This window comes from Lycorma delicatula, chromosome 9, assembly GCF_047948215.1.
Source record: "Lycorma delicatula isolate Av1 chromosome 9, ASM4794821v1, whole genome shotgun sequence".
Lineage (NCBI taxonomy): Eukaryota > Metazoa > Arthropoda > Insecta > Hemiptera > Fulgoridae > Lycorma > Lycorma delicatula.
The window spans coordinates 111284029-111300053 of NC_134463.1; the positions used below are offsets into that span (position 1 = coordinate 111284029).

Sequence of the window (16025 nt, forward strand, 5' to 3'; positions counted from 1 at the left end):
AACAACGCTGATAAGGTAAATTCAATTTTATTTACCGATGAAGCCACTTTTATGAGAAACGGAACCTGCAATTCTAAAAATAGTCATTTATGGAGCGAAGACAATCCATACTGTACTGTACAAACTAGTTTCCAACATAAATTTTACATTAATGTTTGGTGTGGCATTTATGGAAAAATTCTGGGACCATTTGTTTTCAATGAAAACCTTACGGCAGATGCATACGTTCATTTCTTGAAAAAAAAACTTGTCAGTTTTTTGGAGGATGTACCTTTTCAAACTAGATTGTAACTGATTTTCCAGCACGATGGTGGAACCCCACATTTTTCTTTACTAGCTAGAAATAACTTTAATGCTAATTTCTTAAACTGGATCGGACGTGGACCACAATCACCTGACTTATCACCTGTCGTAACTAGATTACTTCATTTGGGATTATATGAAAACGATAGTATACCAACATAAAGTTAATACTAAAAGAGAGTTGACTCATTAAAATACAAAATACTATTGAATTTGTACGAAACGATCCTGAGTGATACGGAAAGCCACCGGAAATATTTTACATCAGTCAGAGTGTTGTGTATATTATGAAGCAGGGAATTTCGAAAAATTACTGTAACTGAGGTTTATTATTCTGTTACCATTCATCATTTAATGTATGTTATGCTTTTGTTTTGCTATATTACCAATAATATTTATTAGGTAAAAAATAATAATACGATTTTCTGTCTATTTTTCATTTGTTTTTCTTTAAAAGAAAACCGATTTTGAAACGTTTTTATTTACTTTTTATTAATTTACAATTTTTTCAGAATTAAATTTTCTAAAAATTTTATTACCCTTCGCATATATTAGTCATTTAACAAAGCTATTGTACTGCAAACAAAAAAAAAACTTGTTTTTCTAAACCGAACTTTGCGTTTTACACAGGTCTACATGATTCATATTTATGAACGCTAATAAATGATCTGACATCTCGTTTTGTATCTTGAAAACTCGTTCTGACTTTGTAAGGAAGACTCATCAGATATTATTATAAGACATGAATAGAAGTAATATTTTATAATTATGATGATAGATTACTTTAATATTTAATTTATTTTACAACTTTTTAAATAATTAATTATAATATCTGTTTATTACTTTTTTTAATACGATAAAAAAACGCCTAATGATAAAAACGCATTGGCGTTTTTTACGATAAAACAACTCCAATATGATCTTAAGGATGGCAAAATATTTTTCAAAATTATGAAAAAGAAGGAAAATATTAGAAAAATTTATCGACCATTGCATCTTTATTTCTATGTAATTTATTTTTTGTCTGTATTTTTATTAACTATGGACTACCGTATTTTAATGTTTAATTCTTTTCTTTAATTCATATTTATAGATATAAAATTATCGATTTCAAACCTTAAAACGCATTATTTATTCCCAGATTAAACTAATTAGAATGAAAATGGTTTTCACTCATTTTCACAGATGTTATGGAGGGTAAATTTTAAAGCGTTTTAAATATTTTATTCATTTGTTGTTTACTTTTTAATTAATTGAAATTTAATAGTGTTCTAAGTTTTTTTTTTTTACAATTAGAATGTAGGTAAAATTATAAGGAAAATACTATTTTCCAACTGCAACAGAAAGATTAATTAATTATAAATTCAATGAATTTTGAAAGAGTTTACCGATATAATAATTCAGATGTTTTTAAGTTTGGTTCCAAAATGCCGATCACGGTAGTGGAATGGTGGCATCTTTAGCTTTCATCCGGAAGCTTTAGCATCAACTTTTAGTCAGGCATGGTATTTTTTCACGCCACAAAAAAAATGTATCATCCATTGTTACATTACAGGTTTGTATCCAGAGTTAACGTAATATAGAGGGGTTTATTCATTTTTTTTTTTACTTCAATTCGGTTACATATTAATTATTCTACTGATTTTTGCAATGTTTTAGTTGTTTTCTTTCGTCTCAAGTTTTGGGAAAATGTTTGAAATAAGTAGTTTCGGGAGTCGTGGTCCACCACTCGTAGTATCAGTATCTAGTAATTGTGTAAAAATGTTTTTTTAGCTTCAACACCATCAGCTCAAAAGTTTATATATATATATATATATATATGTATATATATTTTTTTCTGTGCGTGTGTATGTCAATGAGCTGCTCCTAAACGGCTGGACTGATTTTGATGAAATTTTGTGAGTGATTAAGTTGATTCGAGGATGATTTAGATTCACAATTTGATCCGATAGAAAATGTTTTTTTAATTAATTTATTTATGTATTGTTGTTGAAGTTAAGGTGGTTGCGATGGTTAAGGTTCACAATTAAATCCGGTAGGCAGCGCTGCAATCGCGTTTTAAAATTTTGTTTTTTAATTTTTAGCATATCAGTCAGAACCGGTAGTTGGTGGTGCGATCGGATTCTAGGAATTTTTTTTATTTTGTTGCTTTTTCGCATATCGGTTACTTGCGTCGTAGCTTAATGTTGTTATTACATTAAAATTCGTATTTTTAACGTCTTCTGTGATTTAGAGAGTAGTTTGAATTAAATCCGATAGGTAGTGCTGTTCTGACAATTGGATTTATTTACATTCTGACTTTTATAAAGTGAAAGGTTAAATTTTATGAAGTTCCGTAATGTTTTGTAAGTTTCTTAATGTTGAGTATTAATTGTAATGATTTTGCAGCCACAACCCTTTTCGTTAAAAAATTATTTTCCACCGAATACTGTGATTAGAGAGTGGTGTGAATTTAATCCGATAGGTAGTGCTGTTGTTTTGCCATTTGGATTTATTTACCTTCTGACTTTTATAAAGTGAAAGGTTAAATTTTGTGAAGTTCCTAATGTTCATTGTTTTTAAGGTTTTATGAAACTTTCAATTGTGTTCATTTAATTTGTCTGTATACTCAAATCTAGCAATAGCGAAGCATTGCCGAGTCTGCTAGAATAGCGCGCTTATTGAGAATATTATTTATTTAAATAACGTTTTAAAGTGTAATTAAAAAGTATACATTGTGCAAATTTGTAAGATGCAGTATTGACGTGAGTATTTTACATGATTTTTCGTGAATTTTAATGATGTATACACCTGCATTCAATAACAATCAACTTAACCTACAAATTTAAATTGTCAGTTCTTATTTGATTCTATGCAACTTATAAAGTATTGAACGGCTCTTTGAAAATAAAAATGTCAGTTTGTAAAATAAATTATAACATTTATAAAGTTAAAATATAATTTAAGTATAATAATTATAGTTTAAAGTATATTTAAAAAATTGAAGTTATAATTTTTGTAGCTGATTAATTTTATAAAAAAATTTCTAAAATTGTTTTTAATTTATAATTATCTAAAATTTGGTAAAATAGATGTTAAAATAAAGAATGAGAAAAATGATAAAAATTTTCTATTAAATTTTAACAACGTTGCTTTTTTTACAGTGCTTTAATTTTTTATTAATTGATTAATTAAGCTATCACATAGTTATGAAACTTCAAAATTATTAAATTAAAAAAAATGCAGGAGGTACTTTTTTAAAATGATCTTAAGTGAAAATTAGAAGTAACGCGGATGAAAATTTAGGCACGTACGTATTAACGCCACCGCAGCTACAGCTTTATTTATAAAAAGTAGTCAGTCGGATTTCGGTAGAAAATGAACAGTCTCTTTATTAATTTTAATAAATGTTATTTATATTTATTTATTATATAAATATAATTTAATCAAACGTAACCTACGCTCGCTTGACTAATTAATACCGTAATTTTTTGAGTATTTATTTAATAAATTCAGTAATTATTGCAATTATTTATTATTTAAATAATCAAAACACTAATAAGCTTGGTTAAATTATATTTATGAAATAAATAAATATAAATAACCATTATTAAAATTAATAAAGAGACTGTTTTGAATCTATGTTAAACTCTATATCGGCCCATTTTCCACCGAAATCCGATTGACTACATTGTTTTTAAATAAAGCTGTAGCTGCGGTTGCGTTAATACGTAAGTACCAAAATTTATTAATTACACTAATTAATTTTACGACGTTTCGATTTTCGTCAGATATCTCAATATTTAGTGTGATAATAGTCATACTAATAGTCATATTAATGAAATTTCGTCCACATTCTTGCTAATTTTAACTTAAAAAAGTTACTTATATTTATGTGTTGTGCATTTATTACAGAATAATGCCACATCAGGACAATAAATAATGCCACGTCTGTCGGGTCCGCTAGTATATATATATATATATTTCACTTTCTTGTGGACACGATAATTGCCGTAATTTTTTGCCAATCACTTTCAGATTGTTCCCTAAAAAAAACACTCGACCGAAAATCTCGGTCAAGTGCGTTAACGGCCAATATCGGAACCATGAGGATGGAAATGGGGGATTTTTGGAAAAAAAAATATTGCTATAACTTTCTTATTCAGTAAAATATCGAATTCAATTAAAGTTCCTACTATTCTTTGGATAAGGGCCTAAAACTTATCTAAGTAAAGTTTATTGATATCACCAACCATTGGCCCAAGAAGTGGAAAAAATTGGGGTACCGAAGACAAAATAATCATACCTCCCTTAATAGGCACAGCATCGCATCGGTTTTAAGTGGTCGTTAGTCCTCCAAACATTACCTATAGTTTTTGTCTGAAGCAATTTTAGATATGATCCTTTACGACAAGGGATGACGAAAACCAAAAATAAAAAAAATAAAAAAAAATATCGCTATAACTTTCTTATTAAGTAAAATATCGAATTCAATTAAAGTTCTTACTACTCTTTGGATAAGAGTCTAAAACTTATATAAGTAAATTTTTTGATACAACCAACCATTAGCCCAGGGGGCGGAAAAAATGGGGTTTTGAAGACAAAATTAAACCATACCTTCCTTAATAGGCACAGTATCGAATCGGTTTGAAGTGGTCGTTAATCCTCTAAACATTACCTAAAACTTTTAAAATTGTTAATACAATTTTTGTGTTAACATTTTTTTAAATTGTTTTTATTTATTTTTTATAAAATTGTTTATAGGTACAGTATATAACTGGTACAGTATATAACAGTAACAATTCCAGGTACAATTATAACAGGTACAATTCCAGTAACTGGAATTGTATGAAGATGGGGCTTGTCGTTTGCTAAACACGTGAAACTTTTTTCCACATTCAACCATTGTAGCATTGAGTAAATTTGAAGTTTTTCTTAACTTTAAGGTGAAAATCTCTTTTATTCCCTACTTTTTTTTTCTTTTTCCTGTTTAGCCCCCGGTAATTAGGTTCAGATAATACTTCAGAGGATGATATGTATGAGTGTAAATGAAGTGTTTAGTCTTAGTTCGACCATTCCTGAGATGTATGGTTGTTGAAACCCAACCACCATAGAACATTGGTATCCATGATCTAGTATTCAAATCCGTATAAAAATAACTTATCTCTTATTTAGCACCGGTGAAATCTAACTCCGCCTTTCAACGTACTGAAAGGGATTTTTTTATTTAAAGAATAATTATAACTTGTAACCATATATAAAAAAAACCAATATACTTCGTAAGGGGATGGAGCAAATGAAAGTTTCGTTTGCGTATAATTTTAGCAATAAGTGATTTACTACAAATTTTAGTTAAAAAATTTCCTTAAGCACCCCTAAATTCTAAAAGTAATTAAGATGTGAATGAATTCTTACGAAAATCTATTTAAATGACTATGTGCGAACATCATTATCAAATTTTTTAGTGATGAATAAAAATTGTTTTTCTAAACTAGGTATTATAAGAACGAAAATAATTTTCAATTTTTATCACAAAGATTCAGTTACATTTTTTGTTTGGGTATAACATAAATTCATCTAACAAATTATTATATATTCAACATTATTACTACTACTATTATTTTATTATTATTAATTATTATTATGAAAGAATAATTGTCAGTTTTAATACTAAAATTATTCAATTAAATTTTTAGTTTCATCAATATTTTTTTGTCCAGAAACTAAGTACCAAAAATATTTATTAGTATTTATTCTTACAGTTGCAGATCATAAATGTGTTTATTATTTAAGGCTAATTTAAAAAAAAAATAAATAAAACAAACTAATTTGTCGTTGAATTATTTAAAAATACAAAGATATAAATTTCTATTACTTATAATAAAATGATATGCTAAATAAATTATTAATAATATTTTCGCTTACCTTACGTTTGAAAGTTTAATTCAGTCCTTGATATTTGACATAAAAGTGCAACCTAATAAATATGTATTTGTAAGTTCTATATTGAAGACTCTTTATGTTAGATTAATACATAAATTTTTTAATTAAATTATTATATTTACCATTATTATTATTACTCTAGTACAGACGTAACGTTAATTACTTATGTAAAACATAATACATTTATCTCATTATAAAAATATCTATGTAACGGTGTGCTAACTAAATTGACAACTGATGCTAGAATGAATGAATCTTTTATAGTACCTGTTTTTATACAGAAAGGCAAAAAAAGAAGAACTGCCGGCTATTTGCGTGTACGTTCTCGGGTATTTCAAACGAGTTGATTTTAGTGGGGGTAAAGAAGAAAAATAGTATCTCTTTTTAATCTTTTAATCTCTTTTTCTTTGTATTTAAGAAATTAATTTTATATTTTGGATTCGAAAAGCTCTTACCTATTTGTTTTAATAATTATAACGACGGATGGGTAATCAGCGTTCTTTTTCCGTGTGTAAAAAGAAAATTAAGTGAGAAAAAATCCACCGGGTTGGTCTAGTGGTGAATGCGTCTTCGCAAAAGAGGTGATTTTGAAGTCGAGATTTCTAAGATTCAAATCCTAGTAAAGGGAGTTAATTTTATACGGGTTTGAATATTAGATCGTGGATACCGAAGTTCTTTGGTGGTTGGGTTTCAATTAACTACACATCTTAGAAATAGTCGAACTGAGAATGTACAAGACTACACTTCATTTACACTCATACATATCATTTTCATTCATCCATTGACAGTGTTTCCGGAGGCTTAACAAAAAAAGAGAAAAGAAAAAATATATAAAAAATCGTTAAAAGTTACTGCAGTTAAGTTTAAAATTTTAACCAACTTTTCTCCCGAACGATATACAACTATTATTTCTATAGTAATTATTTTAATTTTTTTTTTAACAAAAGAAAATTAATTTAAAAAAAATAAACTATACAAAAATCATAAAATCAAGTAGAAAAAAGTATCATAAAAATTAATATTATGATAGCTTTTTCAGTTTATTTCTATATTACGACTTTTTAAAAATTAGGCATAAAATTAAATACAACGATAATTTTCTAGTTGTTAATTTAGCGCCTGCTTTAGATAATCGAATAATACCTAAAAAAGATATAATACCATTAGACCAACCCAAGTAAACTCTTCATCGTAAATCAGCTGATTTCGAAGTTGAGACTTCTCAGGTTCAAATCCTAATAAAGGCTTATTCTGATTTGAATACTAGACCGTGGATACCGGGTTTCAATTAACCACACTTTCAGGAATGGTTGACTTGAGTTTGTTCAAGAATACATATTTTCTGGTACGGTTGTTACATTATACTGATAAGTCGCTAATGAGTTTATTGTTGATGTGACTTTAAATAAAAGTATTAAAAAAAACAAACTGATATTAAAACAGATGTTTTTTTTTAAATTTAATTATTTAAGTATTAATTTAAGTATTTTTTTTTTTTTTAATTCGATCATATTTATTTAAATTTTAGAATTTGAAATAAACGCAAATAAAATTTTAAACAATTTTCAGAATGTTTTATTTTAATTTCAGATATAAGTTCTTTTGCTCTTTCTTACTAATACTAATCCTGATTCAGTTGTTATATCTGTGACATATTATACGAGAAAAGAATTAAAATAATAAAATTTAAAACAAATTATACAAATTTTTTATAGAATTTTTATTAAAGATTCACTTTCGGAATCCTTAATAAAAGATAACATTGCGAAAGTAAATAAGGTTTAGTTTTCGGATGAAAGTCAACGAATGTGTGTGTTTGAATAAACGTAGGTTATGTTATTTATTACCTGTATTTTAACGTTTTTCTCTTATATTTTAAATCGATATTTTTTTTAATCAAATAATCAGACTAAATAGTTTTATGTTCAGAAAATTTTACTTGCATAATTTTTTTAGAGGCTTAAATAGTAAATAATTTATTCATTTAAATGATATTCTAACTAAATTTAACTTAAAAAGTTTTAGAATAAAGTTTAATAAAGAAATCCTGTAGAATAAACCTATTTAACTTATATATTTTATGTTAATTAATAGTAATAAAAAAATAATAATAATAATAAAAGGTTTCTTAAATTATTCATAAACCACCAATAAATGCGTATTATTTATTTGTAAACGTGTATGTTAAAAGGTTTTTGTGTGATGTAAGTTAAAAGATATTTATTTATCCTTTTTTTTCTTTTTTTTTATTAATTATTAAATGAAAAAGTATTAATATAAATAAAAAATTACAATAAGTAAAATATCAAAGTGCTTGCTGTAGTAACTTCTTGGCTTTTTGTCATAGATCAGAAGACACGTATAACTATACTCATTGTGAATAATTATGTTTACTTCTAAGGTCAAGGTATCATATATTTCTTGAATAATATTGAATGACGAATGATCTATCACCGTATTTAATTTTATTTGATATACAGATGTATACAAATAGCATTATAATACACCCTACCCGTTTCGGCGCAATACGCCGACTCGTAATAATAATGCAGTCAGTGTTTTCCGGTTACACCGCTAATATTGACAAATATCATTTTCCATGTGAAAAAAAGATATTTATTAAAAAGTAAGCGGATTCTATTAAGATGCAATTCCATGAGAGAAGTATTACTTCTCTCATTTTGAGAAAAACTACCCTAAAGTTACTTGTTTATAATGAATTCTGGGATAATCTTTTGCTGTTTACCAATTTATTTTTGGAATCTAGATACGTCTAGTTGTTTTTATGTATAAATATTATGAAATTTAAAGAAGACTACATGTCTCAAAGTATTATTTTTGCGTTGCTTGGCAACCACTTTGACCCGTTTGCTGCTAAAAAGTTACTTGGACCTCTTTGCCTTTAATATGGTTGTAATAATAAAAACACTTAGTCAAGTATAAAAAGCTTTAATAAGACAGTAAGCAAAAGTCATTGTAATAACTTAAGTAACATATATATATTGTTAGACATTTCAGGTTAACTGAGCCTCCTAATAGTCTGAATCAAGCACACCATCATCATAATCTTCATCCTCTTCACCCTCATCTGTGTCATCTCCTGCAGGTTGAGTTACAACTCTGATGCTCCATGAGGCAAGCTCCTGTAGTACTCGTGATGAATAGGTGGTATGAAGGGCAACAGCCCTAGCAGGTCCTTGTATTTGGATGTTTTGATGTTGATTGGACCTTCATACAAAGGTTTGAGCTGAACTACTGTAGTTGGCGGTCGGCCAGTAGTCTGCTTCAAGGATAGGTTGTAGAAAGGCAAGTAATCATTTACTGTTTCTTTGTAGTAAATGGTAAGAGGAGATGTCTTTTTAAAGTGGAGCCACTGCATTTTCCTTATGTCTTTTACAGTTTTACCTTTCATGTGCTTGGACATTTCATCAATAGATTTAAAATCTTCCTGGCTCGTTTCAGTAACGGTAAATTTTCGGCTACCCTTTGACACAAGAGTATACCAATCCTGAGGTACAAAAACAAAAGAGCTATTCTTCTTGCATTTCTCAATAAGAGCAAAATCTTGATCACATTCGAGAAATGAATGTCCACTTACTAAGAACTTCTGGTTTACTGTTTCTATTTGGGTGTTCCTGACAATGAAACACCAAAATTTCACAATTTTTTTGTTTTTGTTTGGCCTCCAGAGTTGTCACTGAAAGCGTCCAAGTGTTTAACAGAAAAAGGAAGTGCTTTTATATATTTTAAAAGACAAGACATAATCTCTTGTGAGCTTCTAGATCCCACACGCTCTGGCCACATGAACATTGTAGTTGTTTTGTTGCTTAAGTTGTGCACTCCCAAATTGTATGTCCACAACTGACGTGAATCTAACAGTTCTGCTAGTAGTTTTTTATTTACAGGCAGAGGAATCCAAGTGTCACTTGTACTTCTTTGCCACTCAACAGATGTTTGTTTCTAGTGAGTAGTTATATCCACTGCCACCAGAAAGCATCACTGAACAGGCAAATCACTTGGATCTCTTTACAGCTAAACTTTCCTATGTTTCTAGTTTAGGTTGCACTGCTCAGATCCATTTGTCAAAAAAATCACTTGGACCCCTTTGCTTCCCAGGCCCTCAATTATAAAAGATCCTTAAGAAGTGTTTAATTGAAAAAAATATCGTATATTTAAAAAAAATACATAACTTAAACAAGGATGTTTACCCCCTAATAAACTCAATGTAGATAAATGTAAGTTTTACACACTTAAACATTTGAATTGACAGTACAAATAAGTTTAAAAAAATTTAATTAAAAAATCTGATGTGGACACCGCATAACTAATTACATATACGCATTTTGTTAAATTGAAAAGTACATAAAATTTTATTTCGTTAATAACTTCTGAAATTTTTTTCATATTTTTATTTTTATTGTTATTATTGTATTATTATTTATTGTAAAACTTTTTTTATGTAATCAGAGGTTAATATTATTAATAAATCAATATATGTAAATTAAAAAAAAGATGATGAAGTCGGATATGAACCGATGTGTCTTCCTCTTCTAAGATCTAAATATTTCATTAATAAAAGTTTTATTTAGCTATAACTTTGGAACCAATGGAAATAAGTACCACTTATGAGATAACATTGATAAGCTCTCAATGAGGGCTTATTACTGCAGTTAAGAAAAGTCCAAAATCCAATTTTTTTTTGGATTTTGTGTTTTTTACACTTTTGGTATAGTCGATTGGAATCAAAAGGTAAGGTGGACAACTAGATGTTTCAAAAGTCCTAAATCCAAAATTTCAACGCACATACATACGTAGAGACGTCACGGCAAGACTAGTCAAAATGGATTCAGGGATGGTCAAAATGGATATTTCCATTGACATTTAAAAACCTAAATTTTTCTCCATCTCAATACTTCCTTTACTTTGTACAAGGAAGTAAAAATGTAATAACTAAGTTATTCATTTTGTTCATGCAATAAGAAAAAATCGGCAGAATCAGAAAAACTAATAAAACGAAAAAAGAAATCGAGTTAATTTACAAAATCCACGATGATAAGTAATAAGATAAGTTAGTCCATTCTTAATCGCAAGAGAAATTACAAATTGTGCTGGTGGTCCTGTTAAAGAAATTCGAAAGACTTTTAATGGATTGCACGTCGAAACTATCAACGACGTGCAAAGCCAGAAAGTCCAGGCGTTGAAGAAGATCGATGAATTTGCGGTTTCTGTCCAACCGCATAGCACACTGAACTCATCCAGAGGAGTTGTTTGTCGCGATCTTCTTAATTGTACAGGAGAAGAAATTGTACAAGAAATGTCGAGTCAGGGAGTGACTCAGTGTCGCAGACTAACCATGCGAAGAAATGGTGAAGTTGTTCCTTCGGCCTCGCATGTTTTAACATTTAATAGGCCGAATCTTCCTGAAAAGGTACGAGCTGGCATCCATCGGCTTGATGTACGAGCATTTATTCCGCAGCCGATGAGATGTTTTAAGTGTCAACGATTCGGACACACAGCAGCTAGATGTGACATGAGAGACCCACCAGCACAGTTTAAATCACCAGCTAAACCTGCGATTACTGAGCTACCAACTGAAGTAAAAATAAAAAATCTTGACTTATCTAGCAAAGAGAAACGGATCACTCCGTCGTCTAGTCACAAGCTTAAAGAAATTGTGACAAGAAAATCTGAATCTTCGGAAATGAAGGTACAAGTTATTATTGAGAAACCACCAGACGTAGAGAATATAAAACCTGTACCAATAGAGCCTCCAAAAGCGCAAAGATCAGCTTCGGTGAGGGCATCTATTTCAGCTGGACCCAGTACTGCAGTAGAGATAGAGTCCGGCTCATCCGCCGCGGAGACATCATCGCTTATTAGTTTAGATTCCCTAGCAAAGATGCTAACAGCACCGGCGAAACTTTCATCAACTGACGTCAGCCGCAGAACGTCACTGGCATCCGAAATAGAGGAAGACGATGCCATGTCTGAGGCCTCAGATACGCTGTCATCAGAGGTTGAAGCCGTCAGAAGAATGGAGAAACGCAAGCAAGGATGGCCGAAAGGAAAGCCTAGAAAGTAATATTCTGGATTCGAAGTTAGAAGAACGTAAATTTTTGAACATTTTGATTCATAAGAATGTGAATAACTGAACCTTTTTTTTAAATTTTTTTTTTTAAGTGGGATGGGGCTAAGGACCAAAGTAGTCGATGCCCCTAAAAACCTCAAAAAAAAAAAAATAATGCCCTGAGGTAGATAATCCCCACGTCCGGAACACAACATCTACATTCCACGTCCAGGGCGGTAACAGCTGTATTCACGTACATTACATATAGCTGTCTAACGGGGTTCCGAGTATTGTTTCTCGGATATGCTTTTTTCGGCCGATTTTCATCTGCAGGCCGAATTAGAGGACTGGATTTCGCGGCCACCAGCAGATACGAAATTCTTACTGATTATGGAAATGGATTGATACTACCTTTAGAGCTGGCGATGTGGCGGCCACGGTCGAAGTTATTTGCAGGTGTAACGAAGACCTTTCGTTGTCCACATGCCCCCCGCGATGGCAAGCATGTAGTTAAGGTGCCCATGTTATTCGGAGCATGGGAGCCCTGAAAGCCTCGGTGTGTAAGAGCCTGGAGTCAGTGCAGAGACTGTGCATCCTCTCTCTGCCAGGACATATGCCGGTTCCACCGGAATACCAGAACGGACCTCAGGGTTGGTAGCCCTGGAGTGGGGGTGTACCCCGGCGGCTAGCCTTACTACAGAAGGGATTAACCGTTCATGCAAACTGAACAACCAAAGAGGTTACAACCCTCTTGGGTAACCCCAAGAGGGGGGTTACCCTCTTGGGTAACCCCCTGAACAACCCAGAGGGTTCACGTAAACACCCTCGTCTAGAACCAGCCGTTTCGCCTGAGGCAAAACGGAGAAAGAGCGCAGAATCTAGAAAAATTGAAGTTGAGGCTAGGAAAAGCTTGCAAAAAGCTTTCTTCAAAAGCAACGTTCCAAAGCCAAAATACTTAGTTATTACAAAAGAAGACGGTAATTTCTCGAAGGTGAGTCCATTCCTCATTGCTCGAGAAATAACAAAATGTGCTGGAGGCCCTGTTAAGGAAATTAGGAAAACTTTCACGGGACTTCATGTAGAGACTGTAAATGATATACAGTCTCAGAAGATCCTAGGGCTTAAAAAGATTGGAGAACTAGCTGTAGGTGTTGATCCCACGGCACGCTCAACACCTCAAGGGGCGTTGTGGTCTGTCGGGATCTTCTTAACTGCACGGAGCAGGAAATTGTAGAAGAATTAGCACCGCAGGGAGTATTAGAATGTCGGAGGTTGAACATGAGAAGGAATCGCGAAGTCCTACCTTCAGTATCCCATGTTCTTACATTTAACCGGCCCCATGTTCTTGCATTTAACCGGCCTACTTTGCCGGAGAAGATAAGAGCGGGCATACATCGGTCGGATGTGCGGGCATTTGTCCCGCAACCAATGCGATGCTTTAAATGCCAACGCTTTGGACACACCGCTGTTAGGTGTGAGAGGCCACAAATATGCGTGTGCGGTGATGAAGTTCATGAAGGAGAGCCGTGTAAGGAGCCTCCTAATTGTATAAACTGCAGAGGACAGCATTCCTGTAGATCCAGGAACTGTCCTGTATACAAAGACGAAGTAGCTGTGCAGAAAGTAAAAACCCTGCAAAAGGTCAGCAACTTTGAAGCAAAGAAGATCGTAAACGCCCGCAGACCTAGAGCAACAACAACCTATGCTCAGGCTGCGGCTGCTGTTCCTGCTCCTGCTCCAGTTGCTGTTGAGAGTGCAATCATCAACAAACTCGCATCTGCCTTGGCTGGCTTAATTGAGAGGATAATTGAAAATAAAATGAAGCCTCTCAGCACTAAAGAACCTGTTAAGCCAAGAATAATTGTACAGCCTCCTGAAGACACATCTCCAAAACAGAAAGTCGCTCCTGTACAGAAGAAAACGGACACTAAACCTGAAATCCAAGTCCGTCTTAATGAGATTTTAGTTGATGAAAAGAAAGTGACAACTACAGAGTCTGTTATGTAGGCTCCCAAGCCTCCTGTAAATAAAGTGGCCTCTAAGCCTCAGAGGCCACAAAAAATTTCACAGGGGGGACGAGTGTCCCCCCTTCCAAAGGCGGTGACCGGTGCGACCCCCGTGTCTGGGGTCGGCCAAGTTGCCGCCCCACAATCGGCGCCTGTAACCGGTGCCGATCCATGCCCGTCGGCACGGGCGGCTTCGGTGGTCTCCGATTCGAAGACCGGAAGCTTCACGGGCGACGACCTTCTCCTCGAACACGATGCTGTTCTTAAGATGGAGAGAAAAAAAGGACAAAAGGGTGGCCGAAAGACAAACCCAGATGATAATATAATTTAAAATCAGCGAGTCGATAGTACAATGGAACATCAATGGATGTTTTTCAAACATCCATGAGCTCCAACGCTTGGTACATGATTTAGACCCGATTTGTATATGTCTGCAAGAAACGCATTTCCACCGAAATGAAAATTTTAAATTAAAAGGATTCGATACATTTCGGCGAGAGCAACCGCCAAATATTAGAGTTAGAGGTGGAGTAGCCATACTAACATCGACCAGAGCTACCGCCGAAGCTGTTGATCTAAATACAAACCTGCAAGCGGTCGCCATTAGAATGAAGCGTCCGTTTCAGGTGGGCAGCATATACTTGCCGTATTTTGATTGGAATAAGGATGACATAGCAAGATTAATTTTTGAGCTCCCCCACCTGTTTTACTGGTGGGTGACTTTAATGCTCATAATTCTCTCTGGGGATCGGATCGAGTAGATCCCCGCGGAAGAGAACTGGAAAGGTTCCTGATGAATTCAGAACTTATTATTTTAAACGATGGATCAGGAACCTTTTTCAGTGACAGAGATGGATCGACGTCCTGTATAGATCTTGCACTTATAAGCGGATCGATAGCACCGAGGTACAGCTTCCATGTCTTAGACGATTTTGCATTGCATGGAAGCGATTTGCACTGATGTTACAACAAACATATCCCATCTCTAAAAGATGGTTATTTGATAAGGCAGACTGGACGAGCTTCACAGCTAGAACGATACTCCCTGAAACAACTGGAGTTATCGGAGACGATGTCGACGCCATAACAAATACGATACTTGAGTCGGCATCGAGATTTATTCCCAAAACATCTGGGAAACTTACGAAACAACCCGTTCCATGGTGGAACGAAGAAATAAGTGAAGCTATTAAAAGAAAGAAAAGAGCGTATAACGCCTTCAAGAAACGTCCTACTCTACAAAATCTTATTGCCTTTAAAAAATACAGGGCGTATGCAAAACTTCTCATGATTGACTCGAAGAAACGATCCTGGCAGCAATACGTGTCATCCATCGACAGAACTACTACTGCGTCAGATGTTTGGAGGAAAGTGAAGGCGATTTGAGGGCGTAAAAATTTTTCGCCCATAACTAGCCTTCAAGATGAAGATGGAATTAAGGACACTCCAAACGAAATCGCAGATTATCCAATCACTTTGAGAAAGCCAGCAAAACGGCCAATTACGAGGCAGGTTTTCGGATCAAAAAAGAAGAACTCGAAGGTCTACTAAATTTTAGAACTGAGTATAATTACTCACATAATGTACCATTTAAAATGGAAGAATTCACGAAAGCGTGGGAAAAAGCAGGTAACACAGCTGCTGGTCCGGATGAAATCCACTATAATATGATCAGGTAGCTGAATACCATTGCAAAGCGTAGATTATTAGAACTTTATAATAAAATA

At 32.9% G+C, this 16025-nt stretch overlaps 1 protein-coding gene across 1 annotated transcript in view; it reads right to left on the reverse strand.

Annotated features, from left to right (window-relative positions):
• The window catches only part of LOC142330083 (salivary antigen-5-like), a 34810-nt gene extending 28379 nt beyond the window's left edge, over window positions 1-6431 (reverse strand). The window contains exon 1 of the mRNA XM_075375137.1: window positions 6208-6431. The gene's annotated coding sequence lies outside the window, so the exon portion shown is untranslated. The remainder of the gene's footprint in view (window positions 1-6207) is intronic.
• Between the last annotated feature and the right edge of the window lie 9594 nt (window positions 6432-16025).